At 35.7% G+C, this 24,305-nt stretch overlaps 1 long non-coding RNA gene across 1 annotated transcript in view; it reads left to right on the top strand.

Moving 5' to 3' along the window:
* LOC144197100 (uncharacterized) overlaps positions 1-23,983 on the top strand; it is a 78,795-nt gene extending 54,812 nt beyond the window's left edge. Inside the window, exons 3-4 of the long non-coding RNA XR_013326468.1 lie at positions 11,589-11,676; positions 23,865-23,983. This is a non-coding gene — a long non-coding RNA (uncharacterized LOC144197100). The remainder of the gene's footprint in view (positions 1-11,588; positions 11,677-23,864) is intronic.
* The last annotated feature ends 322 nt before the right edge of the window (positions 23,984-24,305 follow it).

The raw sequence follows: 24,305 nt of genomic DNA, 5'->3' as shown, positions 1-24,305 counted from the left end.
GAACCTACTTTAATTACCTGCAGTACGTTTGACATTGTTGACAGTTTCAGCCATATCAAAAAGGAGCATCCCTGAAGTCTAAGAAAATCGAAGAAAGAAAATGTTAGCCTGTGTTTAGAGCTGATATGTTTTTCAAATATTCAAGAGTGCTTCCTTGAAAGTGAACAAATTCCAAGATGCATGTTTCAAATTTGAAAACAATTAGTGTAATGGAAATGGTAAAGAACATTGAAATTCACTCACTTCCTAACATGATTGTTTATGCATAGGTTGAAGTATTTTGAATGATGAGAAATGTTGAATGAATTGGCAGGGAATTACTTCCAAATTAAAAAAAAAATCAAAATATGACAATGAAATATTAAGGCAAGGTGGTTTGAATGATGGCATAATTAAATAAGCACGATCAAATCTCTTTTTAGATGACAGGAACTGTTCAACTTCATTAGGTAGTATTGACATATTTATTTCTCACTTAATCGACTAGAAAAAGCAAGGCTACTTAGTCTTTTAGAGGGTGTCGATGGATTTTCATGGCTGGTCACCTCCAGCAAACCTCAAAGTAGTCACCACACAGAAGTACATCAGTCACTGATTTTAAAGTGTAATTTCTTTCAGTTGGCCTTGACATCGAGACAGCCAAGGATAAATGGATCTCTTTTGTGAAAAGGCACCAATGCAAGTGTATTTTTTTTCCCGGGGGTCAGGTGGCCTTTACTGTTTAGAGGGGAAGCTTATTTTCTGACATTTTGGAATTTGGGTTGACCGACCTCATCTTGATCCAGTGATATGAGAGGCACATCAATTTTTCTATATCCTATGATTTGTATGAAGGGAGCTACACTATACGATACTCGCAAAAGACACTTTCAATGCACATAGTTGGTATGAGTTCTCATTTACGGAATAATGTTATTGCATTGATTTGCGGAGACATTTTCATAGTGGTATTGTGCTGATAATTATGTAAGCAAATTTTACTAGTGTACTACTTATTAAGATATCACACAAAATTGCCTACCATGTCTTTTGTACATTGTATACATAAAAATCATTAGAAAACTTCACTTTTCAAATAGTCAACTCACACAGAAAAATAGATGAATTTTCATTTAGTTGACACAAAGCTAGTTTATTTTACAAAACTTGGTCATTTTGCATTTTTACCTACTCCTTTCATTATCTACAAAGTTTTGTCAGGTTTGATTAACAACTGCTTTTTACCAACTACAGACTATGTACTTCAGTTTGAGCGATAACTTTTGAATGGGATGAAGACCTTCAAAATTTGTCTTAACAGTCTGGAGTGTCAAAACCCTGGCGCCTATCTTGTCCTAATAGAAACGGGCAGCATTGAATCTTGAGTGGAGTGGCTTTCTTATAACACCATGTTCATAAATGTCATAGTTATTCAATTTTTTTTCCTGATTTTAGACACATGCCCATTTGTTCTAGTATCTTGGGTTGGCCTTCAGCTATTTTTCTATTGCCTGTGGGAGATTCTTTAGATCGGTGCTCACTTCTTGGCAGAATTTCCATCATGTTGAAGGACCCCATTTGTAAATTATTTGTCTTCCAGTCAACGGAATTGACAGAAATCTTTCGAGTGATTTCATAACCCCTTTCAGATGGATGAACTGTCAATGCCCCTTTCTTCGTGGCCTTTCTCTTATCCCCCCTGCTCTCTGCTGTAGCTGAGATTTATGGTACCCAAGGAATTGGTTGCTTTCCTCCCTCTCGTAATTGGTAATGTGGGCCAAATCCTTTCATAATTATGTGTCATTTTTATTTGTCTGCTTAATTCATAGCATGAACCCAGACATTGACTGCTTTAACTCCTTGACAAAACCAATGCATCTGAAGTTCACTTTTCCTCATAACTATTTACAGTAGTGGTTTTTAAAAATGAAACTTTACGGCTACCTACATTTTGGTCTAAATTTATAATGCAACTAATGTGACCTTTCATATGTATTCTAATAATTGCAGATGATATAAGAATACATATAGATGTGTGCTGGTGTTCTGTACATACTAAAAGAAACGCACCAGCTCCCCTACTCGTCATACAGAATTTTTTGTGGATTGTCTATGAAGAAATTTAGTGTCCAACCAGCCTATCATCCATGTTTTGGGAATGTGGGAGAAAACTGGAGTACCTGGTGAAAACCCACACAAGCCCAGAAATATGCACACAGGAGGACCGACCTGAGATCGAACCCAGTACCCCAGAACAGATAAAGGGTTTAGTATCAATTTAAAATAGTTTTTCCTACTATTCAAATGAATAAGGTCCATCAAACAATTTGAAAAAAGCTTGATACCATAATCTTTAATAGTTTTTTTCCTCTTGGATAAAGTAATACTCATGGTGGAATGAGTTTAACGGTTTGTGGCAAAGGTCTATGTGTCAGACTGTCACAAAGTATACTATATATGCACTTCAGTCTGACTGTCAAAGAGTGTACTATGAATTCACTTCAACATATGATTAATACATTTTGATCCTTGCCATGGCTATTTTTATATTATATATACTTATAATATGGCACAGAATGTAGAAAATATTATAATTAAATTATATCCGGTCCTAGCCAAAGCCAAGCCCCGATTTCCACAACCATACGCCTATTTCTGATTGTGTGGCTCTCTTCTGTTCTCTGCTCTCTCTCATAATGAACTCTTTGCATACCTCATGTCCAAATATCATAGACCATAGGCACACTGCTAAACCGTTTTGGGTGCCTGCAGCTTGTTGGGGTTTTCCAGGCCTTCTGTAAAGAATGGCAGCTTGCAGTAAGGTAACGCTTACAGTAAATACCAAAATAATAATTGAAGGATTATGGATTAGAACCAGTTGCTAGGACATATGAAAAGTCAATTACGTTTTCTGGGGGCAGGGTTTGCGAAAGGTCACGATGAGGTTTCCTTATGGAAATAAATCCTTACATAAATTTAATAATTCTCATTCATTATTATTCAGTCCTTCATCAAATTGTAGACTACATTTTATTAATTAATTATGAAAAATGAAAACAAATAATTTGTTGAAAAGAAAATCCCATTCTTTTTTTATTTTTTAAATGAAAGATGTTTATGTTCTGCTACTGTCACATCGAGTTGAATAATGCTTCTTGGCTTAGTTGAGAAAATTAGTTACTTCCTTACTTTTCACAAGCTGCAAAATCCTTCCAAACACAAACCCCCCCTCCCCTGCACAAACACACACACACATGCACGGGCTGAGAAACACAACAAGTGAAAGGAAACACCATTATCACAAGTCTTTGTTCATCTCAGCTATGAAGCTCTTGCAAATATCAGCATTAATCAGAGGGTGAGAAGATGGAAGAAAGCAAGGCAACAATCCAACCTGAGAATACACCGAGGAGGGCACCAAGTGGACCACAAATCACACTCTTATCTGCACGGGATGAAAGACTCGTTTCCCCTAGGCCAGTAAACACAATTTTGAATTGGAACACACTCTCAAAGGCCATTCATCAGCAAATCTTCTCCATCTCTAATTAAGCCTAATAGAAACCAATAAGTAATATACCCAAGCGGGTTAGTCAAATGTTACCTCCTCAGACACATACAAAACTGCATCACCAATTTAATTTGTTATTTGTAGCATCAGGGAAGAATTCCCAAAGTGAATGTTAATGTGATGCCTCATAAAGCTTTAGCCAGTGTCCAAGCTTCAATAGATGATTTTCTTATTAGTACTGCATTGTCAGAAGAAATATACCTGTTTGGATGGTAGGCATATTGCTGGTTGTGGTTGATAGCAAGCCAGCCATTACTAAACACTTAAACACAACTGTATTGGATTGTTGGCTAGACATTATCCTTGTGGTCAATAAAAATAGAGTGAAATTAAAAATAATAAACCAACAATGATCGTGATAGCGGTTATTGGTTTTATGATCCCGCAAAAGACAAAACATAACATAGTTCTACCATTTCTGACAAACACACACACAAGACTGGCCCTTGTGAATGAATGCAAATGGCATCAATCAAAACAACACAAAAAAATCAGCTAAAAAGATACTTGACATTCCACTTAGATCCATTAGGGTGGAATCAATAGAGTGAGTGGAGTGTGGAGTGATGCCAAAAAGCCTCCTTGCCAGGAGGTAAACCAAGTGAGATAAAATGCTAATTGCTTGAGCATTTAAGGTATTATTTGAGTCGTGCGGTCACACATAATTGAACCTGAATGGGATTGTACGTGAAAGACTGAGTCTGGATACAAGGCCAAAATAAATTAAACACCCAAAGTTCCTCATCTTTCTTTAAAAAAAAGCCCTTGTGTGCTATATTTGCGATTTACAGTACGTAGTATTGTGTTATATTGGCTTAAAATTCAGTTTCAATTTAAGTATTTCTCAAATTGGGAGCATGGCAGCAGGGAAGGTGTTATTGTTAGTTCTAATCTTAGCATGTGCTAGAAAAAGGTGCCAGAATTGCAAGAATGGGCATATTTCTGTCCAACAATGTTTTTGTTTGAACACATGCTATTAAATGTACTGTAATATTTGCACTCTGATTCTAAGACGCACCAACCAAATTTACAAGAAAACTGTATTCGTTCCATTACTGAATAAATCACATTGTACTATAACCCTCAAGCCAATTCACAACAAAATTCATGTAGCACATTAGCCTTTAAAAATCAATGTAGAATAAAAACTGCACTAGACTATAGCCACAGGGTTCAAAGCAGGGGAAAAAAATAAAGTCTTACAGATTACGATAGTTTGAGTTTGAGACCAATCAGCATAATAAAAAAATAAATAACCGGTATTTCTTACTGGTATCCTTATAAAAAGTGCTTGAGGTGCTTGCATTCATCAAGGCACTAAAAAACGACAACAGATTTTCTATATATAAATATATCTATATATTTGTCAGTGTGGCATATCATAGCCCAAGACATGCCGACTGTTTCCACCGATTACTACTTCTTGGCCCTAGACTAGAGTAACAAGGTTCTATCATTCTGTGGACTCTTCTTTGTCCCCTGAGACTTAATGAGGTCTGTTGCACAAGGCTGTCAGACTCGTGCTTTGATCTTGCTAACTTTGTTCACTTGCCGTCATCTATAGAATGGCTTACTCCTTAAAATCAATGACTCAGCCTGACCACTCAACATCGGGATTAAATGGCTTCTTTAGCTTTATAGATCGGCTCATCCCTCCAAACATTTCCTCACTTTCTTTTCAGATCACATGTAGTATGTTACGTATTGAGTTAAAGGGAAAAGAAGCATATTTTCCGCTTGCAAATGCTTGACTCTGCCTTGTCTATAAGAATATGCTACATTTGTGTGATGGTAGAGGAGCCGCCAAACTTGACAAGTTATGGGAAGTTAATATGCTGGTTTGTTTTGGTGTCCACAATCTTCAGTGAGAATATTCTACTGTAATATATACAAGTGGAATGAAATTACTTTCTACAACTATTATTTGACTCTCCAAAGTGCAAAGAGAAACTTAGTTGTCCTGTCACTTTTTGAAATACTCAGTAATCTTTCTTGAAATGCTTATGTTTACTTTTTTGTGTATCTACTGAATTTGACGTCATTTTTTATCTTACATTCGTTAATTGGTATGTAAAATTGCTTTGTTCTTATCCACAAAATTGATAAAACAAGAGCTGCAATATGTTGCAATACAGTTTTCAAAAATGTTATCGTCAATATATTATCTTATGTTTCTATATTACTACATGCTATACGCCATGGTGTAATTTCAGGTAATTGCTTGCCCTACTCTAAGAACAGTCAGATCAGTGATTGGTTCATTGTTTGCATACCTGTCTGAAAAACACTATTTAGTCAATATATTGTAAAAACATTAACTATTGATGTATTAATGTAGAATCAACGTCGTGGTCTCTATCTGTTCTTGGACTGCATTCCCTAAAGTCGTTATCTTTTCTTTGTCTTGATGATTTCTGGTCGCAGGGCTGTCTTGGCTTCAGACAGCTTGTAGTCTTCAGCCAAACATTTGTGCTGTGCGCTTTGGGAAAGTTGAATACAGTGCATTCGCCTTTGGCTCTTTGAAAGTGAGTTGGAATTCTGCTTGTGAAAAGCCTCCCTTGAGGGTGTGGTCCTCTGTAATGGGAATGAGCTCAAACCAGCGGTTGACCAGCATTGATTGTAGTTGTAGTGTAAATACACTGAAAGACTTTCTCAACAAGCCAAGCCACAACATTTTTTTGCACCTCCAGTCTTTTATACAACTTCTTTTAAGTATATGACTTTTCTTGTTCGGAAGTTGCTAATGGAAAATAGTTTCAGACATTGTAAATGATGTATAACATTATTGATGTCGGCCGAGTAGTCTGGACTTAGCAAACAAAATGTTTTTACTCATAGTGCGCCTACTTGGCTGCACAAGTAGGTTCATTGCAAATGTAAGCTGGCGTCAGCGTTTGGAGACAGAGAAGCTCCCTCAGCTCCTCTATTTCCATTTATTGGCCTCTCTACTGAAGGAGTGGAACAGGTGAATATTTCACGCTGACTGCCCAGAGCAGGATAAGGCATATGGGTGACGCTCAACTCCATTTATAATAGATGGTTGAAGAGAACCAGCTTTTCTCACAGACGGTGAAAAATGTTCCACTGAGACATCCTTCATATGTCCGCCATCTTTACTTTGGGTGTCATCTTGATCTTAAAAGTGTTACCCTTCTTGGGTCTTTGAAAAAAAAAAGATATAGTACTTATTTCACGCTTTTTAATCAACGAACTAGGCTCGGGTCTGAAATGCAATTTATCCTGGCCTCAGTTGTGTGTAAAAGACTTTGCCACTAGAGACGGGCTAAATCGAGGTCAACGGGGCAAAGGTGTTGCTTCCTTAAGCCGCAAGGCTTTTTTGCACTTTGATGCTTTTTATTTCGCTTTCTTTCTCTTGGCCATTGTGCACACAGGTGTTAAAAATGGTGACCCAGGTTTGCAGTGGCAAGATGCAATTTTATTGCTTGACGTCAAGGTGCTTTTTCGAAGCGTTGTCATTGATATTTCACACTTGAACGATGTATTGAAAAGAAAGGAAAGAAACCTGCTAAATCATGGCCCTTAATAAGAATTACTGCATTTACCTTACAAAATCTGTTAGGATCATTGTTGACAGTGCCTTCTCCGTCTTCCGTTGCTTTAGTCCTTGTTCTTTCCCTCTGACAAGTCTCTAACTGCTCAATCTATCAACTGATCAATCACCACAATTTAGCAATTGATTTCACCTCCCTCTATCGTATTTACATTTTGTTATCATTCACGAAGGTTGGAAGGGGTACTTAGCCAATTACTACACGGTCCTTATGAGTGGCAATATACATGTAAGTTATGTATGTATATATATATATATATATATATATATATATATATATATATATATATATATATATATATATATATATATATATATATATATATATATATATATATATATATATATATATATATATATATATATATATATATATATATATATATATATATATATATATATATATATATATATATATATATATATATATATATATATATATATATATATATATATATATATATATATATATATATATATATATATATATATATATATATATATATATATATATATATATATATATATATATATATATATATACTCACATAGATACATACATATAGTATAGTTGTATGTAGTAGTACTATTACTAATGCAGATTCGCTCTTATGGAGAAAAAAAATGAAGCCCCTTCTTTTTAAGACAGTTTACATTTTGATCATTTTATTAAATTGTATCTCTTTTGTCTCTCTTTGTGGGATTATTTATGACACATGGATGACAAGGGTGAGTGTGATAGCTGAAGAATCTACCACCAGAGAATTCTCCTCAGATATCTTGTCTTCTTTAGTGTGCTTATAAAATATTGAGATTTGACTGAAAATACAGGACAGCTATGGTTGACTCTTCTTTAGCTTTGGGCGAGTATCTGCGTGTGCATGCATGCATGTGCAATATGGTGCAATGGTAGACACACGGGTATGTTTCATGGTAGAGTATTTTTTTTAAATTACAATAGAAGTCATAGAAAATGGAAGCAATTTAGATGCAAAGGAGTATAATGGTCTTGGGTCAAAACTTCCCATAACCTTTCAAAGCTGAATACTTCACTGGCCGTCTGCAAATTCAAAAGTCACTGTTGACTGTGGACAGACAACTTAACAGACCTAAATAGTTGGCGGAAGAACACAGATATCAAGGTTAACATAAGGCAGGTCCTGTAAAACTTTTATTTTCCCTGCATTTTTTCCAAATCCCAAATTCCAGAGTTTGGCAAGTTTATTTTCAATGTCCTCAACTCTCCGTTTTTACAGCTCATTTTGATTTCTTTCTTTGCATGCTTCTATTCTACTTTGTTCTCAAGACAAGTGAGAAATAACTGTAGAGAAGAGGTTCAACCACAGCCCAATCTTCTCTCACTGACAAACATTGGAGGCACTCACATGTGCACAAAATCTTCAAGGCTGATGGTGATGAGTTGAAGCTGCCTTTTGAGTTGACACATACTTGGAGCCACATGCGGTTTTGACATGACAGAAACAAGTTTGGAATTAAAACAAGATCAGAAAAGAAGGTTTTAGAGGGAGATGTCAGTTTTTCAAATTTTATCACTTCAGTTTGTATGTGAATAAAAGTTACAAGAAAAAAAATAGGAACAAAATGGGATTTTTTTTTTTGCATACAAGATAATTGTAAGTCGCTGTTTTTTTTTTACCTTTCTGGTATAGTCTTTTAGATATCCATAAACAATTAATATTTTCAAATATTTTTCCTTGACAGCCATACTTAAAAGTAGAAATACTTGAAAGTGATTTTTTTTGTATTTTCCCCCCTTTTAAAGTCAAAAAAGTATCTGAATTCTTTTGACCACATATTTACATCGTCTTTAATCCATTAGTATGCATGCAGAAGTCTATTGACCAAGAAATTATAATTAAAAAGGCGCTAGGGGTAGTGCACAGTGCCAATATGACACTCCTATTGATGCATTTTGAATTCAGCTCTCTCACCAGCGCTTTGCCTCCGTGGATAGTCATATGCAACCATCAAAAGAGCCACACATGGATCCCGAGCCATGGGTTCTCTAGCCCTGTCTTGGCCGCATACTGAACCTGTATTTTCAATCCCCCAAATGTCTGATTTCACTTTAACACAATTTAATCTGGGATGCTCATCTTTACTCCTTTTCGCATGTGCAAATGAAGGAGTGTGCCTGGGCCTGCTTTAGTCACGATTGTGTGCTCCATTTCCAGCCAATGATCCCTTTCTCAGGCCCTTTTTATGCAGCCTGTTCAAGGCAGACTGGTATTCCTTGACATGACAGTGTTAGGCCTCGGGGTGGGCGTGTGTGCATGTCTGTGTGCCTTCCGCTGGCAGGTCCAGCACTTAACACGACCCTTTGTTCTCGCCCCAGGAACTCACCTTTACCTACGTCTTGATTAGACGAACCATCCCCCTGAGCCACTTGGCCTGACCATCAATTTTGCCTCCCTTCTTGTACCTTTGCCTTGACTCCCTCCAGACTCCACAGATCTGACCTCTTGCTTTTCCACCTACTTCCCGAGTCCAATAAACTTTCATTTTACCTCACCCTGTCTACATTCGGATCCACTGCCCATAACAAACTGAAGAAAGAACTCATTTAACTGAGTCTTTGTCGTATTGTTTTTGCCCAAAGCAAGCTATTGTCAGACACCAAATTTCGGTTATGCCCATTTTTGCGCACATGGTGGTGTGCCAAAACAGCCCTAACAGGTGCAGTGACTTTTGCAATGACACAAAAATCAAAATGCTCTGGTATTCAGGCACAATCACATTTGTGTTATTTACAAATGTGGAGCCCTGTTTCTTAATTCAAAGATTGTACCGAAGAGAGTTTAGTTGCAAATGTCTATGACTTGGCTCGCCTTTTTTTACAATACCACTTTCATAAATTATTCGAAGGAAAAAGGAGCTTCCTTAGGTTCTACCTACCTTAAGAATTCTTATTTTGCTGACGTGTTCTTTCCCAAGTTTTTTAATTGCTGGGTTCATTTGAGGTGATTGAAAATCACTATAAAAGTAAAAGTCCATCGACTGCAATAGTTTGTTTTTAATCACTAATCTGTTAAAATATTCTTCAAAGTCACTACTTTTATTACAAAAAGACATTTTCAACCGAACATTATGAGTATTTCTCTGTTCACCCAACATTTAAGTTTACTAGCGCTATTAACAGTGGCCATCTGTTCATGAAAACAGTCACTTGAAGAACACTTTCCCACCTGGTTGCTGTTTACAGTGGTGTCAAAATTCTCTGCATGCATTCATTTCATCCTTGCGTCACGGCTCTTGCCCTCCAACTCTTCTCCGAAGTCATACACACTCAGTTCATTAATTGTAATCACTGTTGAGCGCGTTACTTCAGCCAGGAGGGCCTTACATTACTTTATTACTCCTTGCGGAAAGTAATATTAATTATATTACAAGATAATGCAGACTGCTATTTTTTAACACACCCCTTTCAACATATTTCCCAATTGCAAAGCATTAAGTGTGTACATCATGAATCCTGGGTGTTGTTAGTTTTCTGAGATTTTACTGCCCCTACTGGTAAACCTTTCAGACTTGTAGCAATAAAAAATTGTATTCTGAAAACATAGGTTAATGTAGTCATTCTAATTGCTACACACACTGCAATTATTTAGACCACTACTCCAATTAAGCAGCATCAGAATAAACAGCAAGATTCTATTAAAAAGTAACACAATTTAATGTATAATAATAAACCTCTGCAGTTGTTAAACCTAACAAAGTAACGAAAAATATTGCTTGGTGGTTACATGGTTTAAAAACTGGTTTACTGTAAGAAAAACATTGATGACAGTTTCACAACCTGGGGTTCATGTGTTTAGATTTTTTTTCGTGATAAAAAAGGGAAGATAAAAGTCATGGTCATTAGTCTTGACTTTGAGGGGCTCTATCTTCCTGGGAGACACCTAATGTATCTTATGACATTTGGCTACATCATTTTGAATGATTAGCACCTTCTTAGAGGACACAGGATTTATCACTGCTTCTGTCCCGACACCCTCTGATGCCACTTCGAGCGTAACTTGTGAGTTTCCTCCAGGCGAGCTGTGACCAGCAGCCTGTGCAAGGCAGGAAAACACTCATTAGCTGATATGGAAGGTTTATTTTGGACACTCTCTCAGATGCACACACTTTCACGATTTGTGATTTTCAGTTACGGTACAGAAAAATGCTTATTTTCAAATGAGGCGTAAATGTACTTTTTTATTTATAGTTTATCTTTTTAAATGTGTTTGTGTGTTATGGTAAATCAAGGGGTGTGTAAGGTAGTCTAGAAAGGAGAATATCTTGCATATTTACTTTTTTCATGTTTACAAACATTTAGTAACACTCAAAAACATGTTGAAAATGATGTTAAAATATTTTGTTGTTGGTTCACTAACAGCACTAACAGTATTTAGTTTGAACTCTTTGTAATATATTTTCATGTTGTCTCTTTTTTTGTTTCCACAGGGTAATTAAAGGGACAATTTTCAAACTCTTCTTGGAATGGCCCTTGAACGCAACACATGCAATGAAGAGTCGTCACAGTGACACATAGGTAGGTTGTGGTTTAGTATTCCTAAAACACAAAGTTGGCCTAGGCATTGACGATCCATTCCAAATCGTCACGTAACTCATGCCTGCCAGTCTTTGTGTGTAGTAACTATGTTTGCCATCCAACATCCATCATTCCCAAGCCGTTCGTGACGTGCTTCTCCCGGGCTCCTTCGTGTTGATCCATAGCTTGCCTCCATCTTCCAAGCTTTCACACATGCATCCTGTTGTTATTCATGCCTGGCCTTTCCTCTGTATAGCTATAAGCTGTTGTTTCTTTCACTATTGAAAGTGTTTTTGCGGTTTAAAAGTGCTACAGGCACACAAAAGTCAACTGCCTCACCACTCGCTTGGGGTGTTTTAAATGGATTTACCGTAAGGCTTGAAGTACACGGGCGGGCTATTTTAAGGGTCTGCTCATTTGACCACAAGAACATGTATGTCCGCTGGGGTGACCTCAGTAAGTAGCGTGTCAGCAAAAAATGAATGCAATCAGTCAAGCGATGAGGGTTATACAAAATTTTGAATTCAGTGTAAATAGAGCCGCATACTGGTTGAATGTATGCAACATCCATTCTAGAGTATATTTTATACTTTTAAGTGTGCCCCACAGGTGTCAGAATATAATATGTTGTCTCTCTATTTGCAAGAGAAGACCATGCTCCAAGCTCTTTACTGACTTTTTTGTTTCTGTAACTCTGATCTCTGTTCAAATGACACTAAATCCGTGTAAATAGGATGTAGCAAGGTTAGGAGCAGTGCAATCTTACAATGCCAGAGCCAATACATACACAAATGGTAAATGGCAGCATGGTTGTCTTCTGTTAAGACAGATTGAAAATTAGAATTACTAGTTCACAATACAATGGCCTACGAAACATTGAAATATCAACGTAACGCCAGTTATAAGCCACACTAATGTAATTGCACAAATGATCAAGAAGGACACCCGATTTATTGTAACTTTTTGTATTTGATATCCAATGTTGCCTTTGTCTTAGCTAGGCATTTCATTTTTATGTGTGTAAAAGATAAATGATAGAAAAATTAGAGGTACAAAGTTGAATAATTATCAACATCCCACATAATCCAACCGGAAAAAAAATGCCAATTAAGGGCTTTATTGTATGTGATGTTCCGTCATTTAGAGGGATCAGGTAACTGTTCCCATATTCATATGTTTGTAATTAGTTGAGGCCTAGGTAAAGGGAGACTGCACAAACAGTAATTAAAACAAGTGGATGGACTTCACACATTGTACAAGGTCCCACAACAAAGCCCAATCAGTAATCTTTATCACACAGCGACATGTTGGTGAAGGAAGTCTTTCGATCGAACCTTGTATTTCCTCACAGTATTTCCCAAATTGCACCATGGGGCCCAGTGTGTAAAGAATTAGGGGAATTCTATAATTGATGATGTGGGTTATTTCCCACTTGTCTTATAACTGTTATGAAGTAACTATTAAAATATATCTAATTGGACAGAAATGTCTGAAAAAGATGGAGTAAAACAAAAAGAAAGTACAGTTTCAAGATCTTTTGACATCTTTTTTGGATGGGCATGCTTTTTACAAATTCTAAAGACATGTATTTAAGTATGTAATGTCCTATATTCATTTTATCCATAACATTCACATTCGTGTTTGAAGGCTTACTTAACTAAACAAAAGCAGAAACCAGTGCCTCAAATACTCTAAATTTGACAAATGTATGACACGTTTTTGTAAAAAGGCTCTAGTATGATTTAAAAATCACTTTAATAACAATTTCAAAAATGCACTTTGCACTTTCATTCAAACCCAGTATAGAAATTGAAACTTGCTAACACTGTCAAGCAAATTCCCTACATCCCAGAAAGTAATTTAATGGTCTTAGGACATAGCAACTACCCAATAATCCACGTGTACTTTGCAGTTAGACAGTCCAGATTCAGAAGTGAGCTAGCTGACAAAAAATTGTCAGCCTCATTTGCATAGTGTATGCCCGGTGGATTCCCTTGAATCGCATATGAAGTCAGATTCCCACCAGTTTGCAGTGAGTTTATGTTAGCATCTTTTAAAGGCTGAAGATATTCCCCTGCATGTCTGTCACTTCCTACACAGAGCCAGTCATGCGTCTTTTTGATGTGGGAGTGCTGACTCACCATTCCTCCTCCAATGGTGGATATCTCTAACATCAAGTACTCACGTGTACTTTGACTGCGCACTTTGCATCCTTCAACCTGAGCCAATGAAATGCCTCAGTCCCCCCGTGGCTAATTAGAAGCCGTCTTTAAACAAAAGCGACTTTTGGCTAATGACGGAGATTTGAAAGTATTGTGGTTGGGGTGAGCTGGGAATCCCTGACAAAAGGAGAAAGACCAGATACCGCTCTGTCAGATCTCTTTATAGTCAATTATATTTGAGTCATTGCCGCTTTGGAAGATTTACTAACGTGTTAAGAAAAAAAAAAAACAGAATGTAACCAGTGAGGGCGTGCAAAGTGATGGAATCCAATTCCTTCTTTTGCCCACGTATAACCCTATAAAATATCAATGTAATCTTTAACAACTGTTATGAGATTGTGGTATCCATCTTGAGAAACCTTAATACATTTGATATTCTGGTATAATTCCTTGAGATAAAACCTTTTCTCACATCATCTATCATTTCTCATAATGAATTTCAGACTTTTCTGTCTGAATATTGAGGTGAATTTAACATATTTCTATATTACTTGTACCAGATACAGTACTTTGGTTATGTACAGTATATGAGCAGCATCATACAATACTTCGGTTCGGAGATGTATTGTGGTTATCCATGACCATCTCGTTATGTATATATGTATCTGCACCTTATTTATTGACATCTGCCCAGAACTAGCCCAATATGGAATTGCGACCACTAATTTAATTCTTTGTTACTGTGAGTGTATATGAATGACTAACACTAAAGTAAATATATTTGTAAAGAGGATGGAAAGTAAAGATAAGTCTCCAAGTAAGTGAATAAAAATCTGAAAAATCCATCACCCATTCTCCCATCAAAAACTGTATAACCACCTTGAAAACAAAAATAACTGCACCAATTGCGTGGATTTTTCAAATAGCTTTGCAGACATTTCCTCTGATATCCTGTTTTTATAAATTGCTAAAGCTCATCCAGATTGAATGAAAATTCTGCGCAGCCATTTTTAAGTATTGCATAAATTGATAATGAAATGGAAGTCTAGACTTTGCCTAGGCCATTCTAAAACATGAATATTCTTTGATCTAAACCAAGCCATAGACCATTTAAAACCAATAGTTTTTTTAGCTACTTGTTGGATAATCATTAATGCAAAGGGCTGCTATATTTATATAGTCTTGTAATAATCACATTCTAAAATTAAATTAAAATTATTGGTATTCATATACATAAAGCAACTAGTCTTGTTAATAGGTTAAAGAAATAATTACTAATGATTTTGCATTTTAATAAATGGCTGTCTTAATAAACAACACATGAACCCACCGTATGAACAGTAATTTTATGTAACGTTTTTTTGTTGCATTGGGATATTGTAAATGTAATTTAAAACCATTTCGGTTAGCATTTTCCACTGTGATATCCAAAAATTGCAAAAATCATAATAACCCTTAAAGGGTAGTGTCAGGATTAATCGGAATTCAATCTGTCCTGTGAATCGTGATACGAATCGTATCACCAGATATGATCCAATACACACCACTAGTAAACACTTTACTACTTCACAGATGGCTTTCTGCCTCAGTGCTCTATTGGATAGCCCTTGCCGAATGATATGAGTCACTTCTAAGGGAACACTATAAAACCAGCTCGGTTTGCCGAGACGAAATACAGTATCCCCGAAAATACACGAAGAGTAAATATTTTTCTAAAAATTCTGAATAAGGAAGCACCAGGACGCAATGAAAAACAAAACATGCGCACATGACTTGAGAATCATGGATTCTAAAATCTACAAAACATGCGCACATAACTTGAGAATCATGGATTCTAAAATCTTAGTATGACTCGAGTGACAAATGTTCGGCTAGCAAAACACATCTTGAACAAAAGCGGTTTGTGGTGACCTGGTACAAACGTAATCAAAACCAAAATCACAGTGACATTGACTACAATGACAATGCAAGCTATCAATAAACCATACAAAGAAATGACACAAACACACCATTTTTTTTAACCACATCAATAGAAAAATAATTAAGACGCAGTCAGAAATTCAAAGACCACTGTCACTGATATCACACCATGTGCTGTCAGCAGCAAAGATTTTGTAAAGAGTTGATAATATTACTCACTATTTTGTTATGATTGTGTTTCACATGGTGACGTATCTGAAAGAATCTACCAGACAGATGAGATGTGGGTTTGGGGTGGGAAGCGGCAACTTCTTCCTCAATTAAAAAAAAGAATGTGAATGGCAAATTCTGACTGGCTGTCTGGCATTACCAATGCCATGTCTATGGCCAAGCATGTCTCAATCACAGGGTTGAAATGTGCCTGTCATTTTCTGAGTGAGAGCGTGGCCATGGTGGTAAGAGTGTTTGGATTTCAACATGCTGTTCATTTCTTCTCTCTCTCTTCACACTACTTGGATGAAAAGGAATTGAATTAGTTAAAAAAAAACAGTGGAACTCAATACATTGGTGGATAAATATATCAATCGGGTTGTACTTAAAAGCAATAGTTTTTTTTAGCTACTTGTTGGATAATCATTAATGTAAAGGGCTCCTAGATTGATGTAGGCTTGTTAGAATCACATTTTAAAATTAGATCAAATTTATTGGTATTAATATTTATAAATATATATTTCTCTTTCTCCACACTACTGAGATAAAAAGGCTTTGAATTAGTTAAAAAACAGTGAACAGTGAAATCGAATACACTGGCGGACAAATATCAATGGGGTTGATTAGAACATCTATTTTATTTTAGACAAAAGCCTTGTATTGTTTTTAATTTGAATAGAATTGCTATTATATTTGGAAGTCAACATTTTCAGCATAATATCTATATCGCTTTCGAAAAAGTTGTTACTCTTTTCTCATGCCTACTGCAAAACTGACAATGGACCATTATCTTAAAAGTTGGAGTGCAAAGGGCACCCCATGAAGCGAGTATACAAGATGGGAAACCAAAGATGATAACATTTGGACTTTAGTTGAAATAATAAAAAGAATGACATTATGAAAGGTTTGCGACTCCAATGCAAACCTTTCAAACTATCCCTCTCCTAAATCACAAATTCTCAACTCCTGGGTCTGGACAGTAAAGTGGGTCATGGAGCCATTTGGATGTATCAAAGGGAGTTAAATTAAACTTACAGGGGGTCCCTGTTTAGGATTTCACCTTAATACCTAAATAAAAGGCAGGCTATTCGTATAGCCCTTTGCTCAGTGCAAAGGAGTTCATTATTGTTTCATGCACGCTGTGCTTCAGCCTCCTTTTTATGTGCTCTGAAAAGCACACCAGCCCAATTGGCTCAGTTTGAAAATACACCCGTGAACAACACATGCATTTATTGTTCTTAACTTCTGTAAAAGTGCTTGCGACTTAGTGAGCATAGAAACATATGGGAGCCGAGGACAGCTCTTCATATACTAATTGTGAATACATTTGAAAAATATTTCATTCAAACTGCCTACTTTATTTTTAGAAGTGTAAATATTTTTATGTGTCCAAATTATTTTTTGTTACTACTTGATTTTTAGAAAGTCAGGTTTTTCCCACAGTAATTTAGCACTAGACACTCAAAGTTCTCTTAACCTATTAGTATTGTATTTATGGTACATAGTTGTTTTTCCCCAGCTGTTTCATACCCATACAATGAAACTATGACTGCAACACATGTGAACCTTTTAGATGCACTCCTGTGAAAATGTTATTTATGTATTGGGGTATGTTGTTCTTCATGTTTAATTTCCATCATAAGCCAAAAGTCCACCACCACTCTCTCAGTCAAAGTGCGTTCTAACATAAAAAAACGTATTATATATTGATGATGAAAGTACATGCTGTATGTCGCTAGATGAAATTTTACTTATCTACAAACTCTATATTCAAAGTCCTATATCTAAATGCCTTTATTGTGACAACACTTGCATGCATCTGGAGAGTTCCTACCCTTCAGCGCTCACTCCCACAGCGGTACTCCTAAGCTTGCCTGCACTTTACTGGGCCATACTACTGTACTCACTAGGGGATGTACATATAGCTAGGGATGTTGAAAAGAAAGAAATCTTATATTGTGATTGAAAGTGATGCCACTCCCACCTCTGCATCTCTGCTGCTCCCATTCTCAGTTTCTTTGTATTCCACTTTTCCCCTCTCTGGATTTGTTAAGACAGACAACACAATACCTGTCATAACATGCATTAGACAATATGGATGCTATTCTTAATCATTTCCAAGTAGATTTAGTGCTTTAGTAGATAACTGAAAAAGTGATAAACGGTCATTTGGTCTGGTTGATTGTTGGGTGAGGAAACTACATAAGCACCTTATTACAATAAAAAAAAGAGAACATGATCCGCTTTATCCTCATTAGGGTCATGGGGGGTGCTGGAGACTATCCTAGCTGACTGATCGGAGGGCACAAGGAGACGGAAAACCATGCACACTCATACCCATAACTTGGGGCAATTTAGAGTGTCCAATTAGCCCACCACGCATGTTTTTGGAATCTGGGAGGAAACCGGAGTACCCGGAGGAAATCCACGCAGACCCGGGGAGAACTTGCAAACTCCACACAGGTGGATGTGACCTGGATTTGAACCCAGGACCCCAGAACTGTGAGTTAGATTTACATAAAAATGATATAATGTTTTAGGGGTATTTATTCACTGCAAGTATCTTGCAGTGCATTATTTCTTTTTGGCTGTTTTTCAAACTTCCGAAGATAAAAGCATCACAGTTACCAGCTGGGTTTATATTTTTAGAATTCTCTTATGTTATCATAATATCAGGAAACGTCTCTCTCTGTGTACCTAATGCAGGAGTTAATGAGGGCGCCATGTTTAAAAAAATACAACTAACATGATGATATATAAATCAGTATGAAATAAAACCCAGACACAAAATGTAACAACTTTAGAAACTTTTTAAAACTTAAAAAAGTGGAGGTTGTAGATTGTATTGAAACAAACAAAAAAAGGCGCGATTTTAACCGTGAAAACGTCTTTTGAAGTATTGGTTATATACATTATATATTACACATCCTCTGGTTATCACATATGCAAAAGCAGGATATCTTTCCACCAGATGCCATCCCAATAGCCTGGAGCTTATCGACAACAGTAACTTTCACGCAGTCTGATCTTTCCAGAGGAAATGCTTAATTGATTGCAGTGTATGAGGTCCATTAATGGATGCTGTCATGAATGCAGGAGTTGGTCAAATGCAAAATGATATATATAGTGATATATATATATATATATATATATATATATATATATATATATATATATATATATATATATATATATATATATATATATATATATATATATATATATATATATATATATATATATATATATATATATATATATATATATATATATATATATATATATATATATATATATATATATATATATATATATATATATATATATATATATATATATATATATATATATATATATATATATATATATATATATATATATATATATATATATATATATATATATATATATATATATATATATATATATATATATATATATATATATATATATATATATATATATATATATATATATATATATATATATATATATATATATATATATATATATATATATATATATATATATATATATATATATATATATATATATATATATATGACAGTGATATATATATACATATATATATAGTTTGGCATTTGAGGCACTTAATTATTAATCACCGTTCAAAACATGACAGTGCATTCTTTTCACAGCTGTATTGTGTCTCCTGCAACCACCACATGGTAGGGCTACTTGGTGTCAGTCAGTGTATATGTTCCGAGGCTCTCATGAATCTGGTATTCTCGGCAGAAAAGTATTCCTGTTGTCAGAAACCCTGCTCTCAGTCGTACGTCATTGGTCTCACAACAGGATAATAAATAGTGTTGCGCCAAAACTGTTTTGTGGCCAATTCTATGCGGTGTTGGCCGGTATTTGCAGTTCTGGAAAAGAGGTAAATTGAATAGTTAAGATTATGTGACTTTATTTTTAAGTTTATGTTGGTTTGCAAAAAAACAGGTTTATTTTATATTCTTACAAATATTCATTTATTTAATGAATCATCAAATTGTATATGTATGGGCAACACTGGCCTTATGGTCAATTGTAATCGATGAAAATACCAACATGTGCCTTATCTTCCACCATTTTTCTTCACCACAACCAAGTAGCTGATTATTTCACACAAGGAGAAAGAGAACGAGGCAGCACCAATGAATGTTGATGACGCATAATTTATCAAGCTCTAAAAAGCACAATTGTTGGCGATTTTATGCAGTATATCAGACGATAAATTGGTATATCGTAAAATGGCCAACAATAGCCCTAGGTTATTTGGAGATATAACTAGTATACCCAGTGCGAACAAAAAAATCGAGTATGCCGCGGCCTATCCATACTTCTACGCTCAAGAATAATATCATAAAATATTTAGGGGGGTGTGAGCATGTGTGGTAGATTAGTGTTCGTATTAAAATGTTAAATTATCCAGCAGCTGAACCACTTCAGATGAGAGAGGCCCCTCTACTTATCGTCTAACATCATCTGGTTTGTACTATATTGTCCAGTTTACGTTGCATTGAATACCTTCTAATAGCTTCCACTCCCCTTGAGGAAAGTCATTTAAATAAAAACACTTTGCCATTGACTCCAGTTTGTGAGTTTCAGGCACTGGCCGAGGTCAAGAAAAGATCAGGTCATTGGAAGTCTTTGAAGGAGCCTAATGTAACATAAAAAATGTGGAATATTTTAAAGATCCCTTCATATTTATGGCTCCAGCAGGTTAACGTAGTATTCTAAATATGGCAGTGACACAGGACATGATAGGATGAGAATTTATGAGACCAATATTTTTATTGTAATGTCGTGATGCAAATGGGATGAGATTAACTAAATTAAATCAGCAGAGTGGTCTGGCAGATGGTGATAGTCTAGTAATTGAGGGGTTACAAGGTCAAATCACTTTAATTGATAATGTGTCTATCTAGCACTATGTTTCATGCTGTATGTCCTTGAAAGGGAGAACAAGTTCTCCCTTATTTAAATGCGTGGCCGTGTCTTCTATCAAAAAGACAAAGTTCAACTATCTGGGGAGTTTGCAGTAAGTATTCCCAGAGAAATTTTTCCAGCATAAATACTTGAATTCTACGTCAAGGCAAAGTTCACTAAGACAGTCAAGACAATCAGGCTTTCTTACATTATTTAATTCATGTCTTTCATAAACCATGTACCATTAACGTTTTTAAAATTATTATTAGTATTTGTACATATAACATTTTTTGGAAAGGTTTCCATCAGGAAATATGTGCATGTTTACCTCATAATCAATGACTTACATTTGCATTTCAAACAATCCTTCACATATTAAGGGAACCATTATTTTTGGGCTATATTTGGTACTCAAGCCTACATGATAAAGATTGATACAAAAAATTGACCATATTTTCCGCACTATAAGGCGCACTGGAGTATAAGGCGCACTGGAGTATAAGGCGCACTGGAGTATAAGGCTCATCTCATTACATGGCCTATTTTCCATATATAAGACGCAATGCATTTTCCAGCACAGTAGACGTAGTAAAAGTAGTGGTTTGGTCTTATGTTATGCATCCACTAGATGGAGTTGCCCAAAAGGGATTTTCATACTATGATTAACCAGTATTGATCCATATATATGGCACATCAGATTATAAGGTGAACAGTCGTCTTTTGAGAAATGTTCAGTCAATATGCTGCGCATTACAGTACAGAAAATACAGCAATCAAAATCAACCTTTTTGCAACCCTGTAGACAAAAGCTTTCTTTTACAAAAGGATGACTGTTTGTTGGTCTTGAAATAGCTGGTTGCCTTTTACTTTTTGAGGCTTATCTTTCCACCTAACTTTGAAATGTATGACTCATGGGGTTGTTTTACTTGTCTCAGTTTCCTGCATTTTCTTGGCAGTGTTGTGCCTTTGGTCTCTCACTGCCACATCTCCAAAAAATAGTTTGATCCAAGATGAAACCATGACTCCCATATGGTGGAAAATCATGTTCAAAGATAATCAGGAAAACAGACGCACCAGCATGCTGTTGGGCTGTTCTGTCCCGTTTGGTCTTTGCAGGCATCTCGATGGACAGATGTCATTATCGACTATTCCAATTTGTTCACTTGTATTAATGTCATCTTGGTGAGTTGCACTAAGACTTGTACAATATTATACTAATCAAGTGTCATTTACTTCCAAGTTTGGTCTGGAAACACAAACATTCAAGATATACCACACGTGACACCTTTGCTGAACTCGGCCTGTGAGAAAAACATTTTGTTTAGGACCTCACTAATTTCAATGAGAACAATCTTTGTATTATTTGAGCATTCAATTGCTTGTCTTTACACCCGTAGTGTCGTTTATTGAATTAACATTGGACATGGATTGCAAATCAATGTAATACTATTACTTATATACTTAACACAACTTCCCAACTTCAGTGGCGGTATCCTTCATGGTAGTCAAATCGTCAAATTTTCTAAATAAAGTAGTCTTACTTTCTAATGTTAAACAATGTTTTTGTACATATCTAACAATACCACTCGCATGAACCTTTTTCTTGAGGTCAGACTCAACCTACCTCAGAACATGATGGATGCTTTAACATACACACACAATAATAGAAACAACTTTTCACTCCAGCCTTGTGTTAAATTTAAGGGCCAGCCATAGACAGAAAAATGGATCAATATCATAAGCTGACTCGACATTTTTCAGAATAATGCTGTTTGTAAAATGTAGGTGTAGAGAAATCACTAACCAGTTTTTTTTTCTTCGTCAGCCTTTTGCTTAATGCAGGTGTTTTATGAGAGTCTGACATTGCAGCTAAGTTAGTCAAAGCAAAGAAATGATTACTATTTCAAACTTGTGGAATAGTACACTGCATAGAAAGCATCAAAATCATGCTGATTTCCAACCACATGCAATGTATATATGTATGTATATTCTTACTCATTACACTGGGGTGACCCACATGTTTTATTGTTATCCTGGAGCGACTATGTATGGTGTTCATTCATAATTAATGAGAATATAACTTAAGCTTATCAGCAAAACCTTACACACACTAGTTCAAGTACACGTCATTTTATTTTCCCCATTAATTGATACAAATTAATTTTCAGCAGTCCAGCAGGTTTAATTTTTGAAGGAAATAGACAGTCTGACATATACCTCAAAGGAAATGCGTGGCAATTTATGATTTAATGTCGTACTGGCTATTTCCCCACCATCTGTTGTCTTTGAAGGAAATATGTTAAATCCATACTCAGACAAAGCTGGTTTAATCTTTGAAAAAACAAACTTTCTCCTTAATAATGAATGTCATTTTTCTTATCAACGTCAACTAACATGCACTTGTGGACAAAAACTTTTGGTGCTTTTTTTCCAGTTTGAAAACTTGCTCAATAGCTACAATGAAGCCAATGGTTAATAATCAATGTTATAACAGACATTTTGCACAAAATAAAATTGCCCCTAGATATGAGTGTGAGCTATGAGTGTAAACTATCATTTACACAAACTAGTAAATGCAGTATGCAAACTAGATCATCCTAAACATCGTTTTTCTCAAGAAACCACAGACTACCATCAGAGAGAAAAAAAATACCGGGAGGATGGAAATAAGGGCCATAGGAATTTCCTAGATTGAACTGACATTCTTTTTCACTATACAGCTCTCCACCAACTAAAGCCAGTTTATTTAAACAACTGTTATTCTTCCTGTTTTTTCCCTTATATATCTGCCATTGTAATATACAAACATTTTGTGCTGACAGACTTATTTCCTATCCCTTTTTCCATTTTTATCTGTATTGACTATTCATGGTGTTTAACCTATAAAAGTCCACCACAGCAGTTTATGAATGTACCCTTCATTCTCTGTAGTGAAGTAAATTGATTTTTTTCCCTTGTCTGTAGCTCCTGCTTCAAGACATTGTTCCAATTAGAAAGAGTCCAATGGGAAAATTTGTATACCAGAAAATCAAACCATGCTGTCCATATTGCCATGAAACACCTACATGGAGCTGACAAGAACAGAGGATGTGCAAGGTAAGGAAACTCTTGAGAAAGACATAAACACAAACAAAGCTCAGAAAGTGACATATAAAGTAAGAAATATGAATCAGCTTACCCATGATCTTTCTTATTAGAGACCTCTAGTGACATCAATTTCCTGCTCTTGTCTCTGCATTTAGCCTTTTCAAAGTCATTTTAAATAAATCATTATGCGCAACATCACGGGGGACCTGTCTTTAAATGGTCTAACAGAGAACTGCATTAACACCACTTCCTCGGTACTCAGACAGTAGTGGGTCACAGGAAAGAAATGAGGTGATGATTGGTCATTTGAACTTCACT

The sequence above is a fragment of the Stigmatopora nigra genome, chromosome 5, assembly GCF_051989575.1.
Source record: "Stigmatopora nigra isolate UIUO_SnigA chromosome 5, RoL_Snig_1.1, whole genome shotgun sequence".
Classification (NCBI taxonomy): domain Eukaryota; kingdom Metazoa; phylum Chordata; class Actinopteri; order Syngnathiformes; family Syngnathidae; genus Stigmatopora; species Stigmatopora nigra.
Note: the sequence above shows the minus strand (reverse complement) of the source record. Positions and strands in the feature narration are given on the sequence as shown.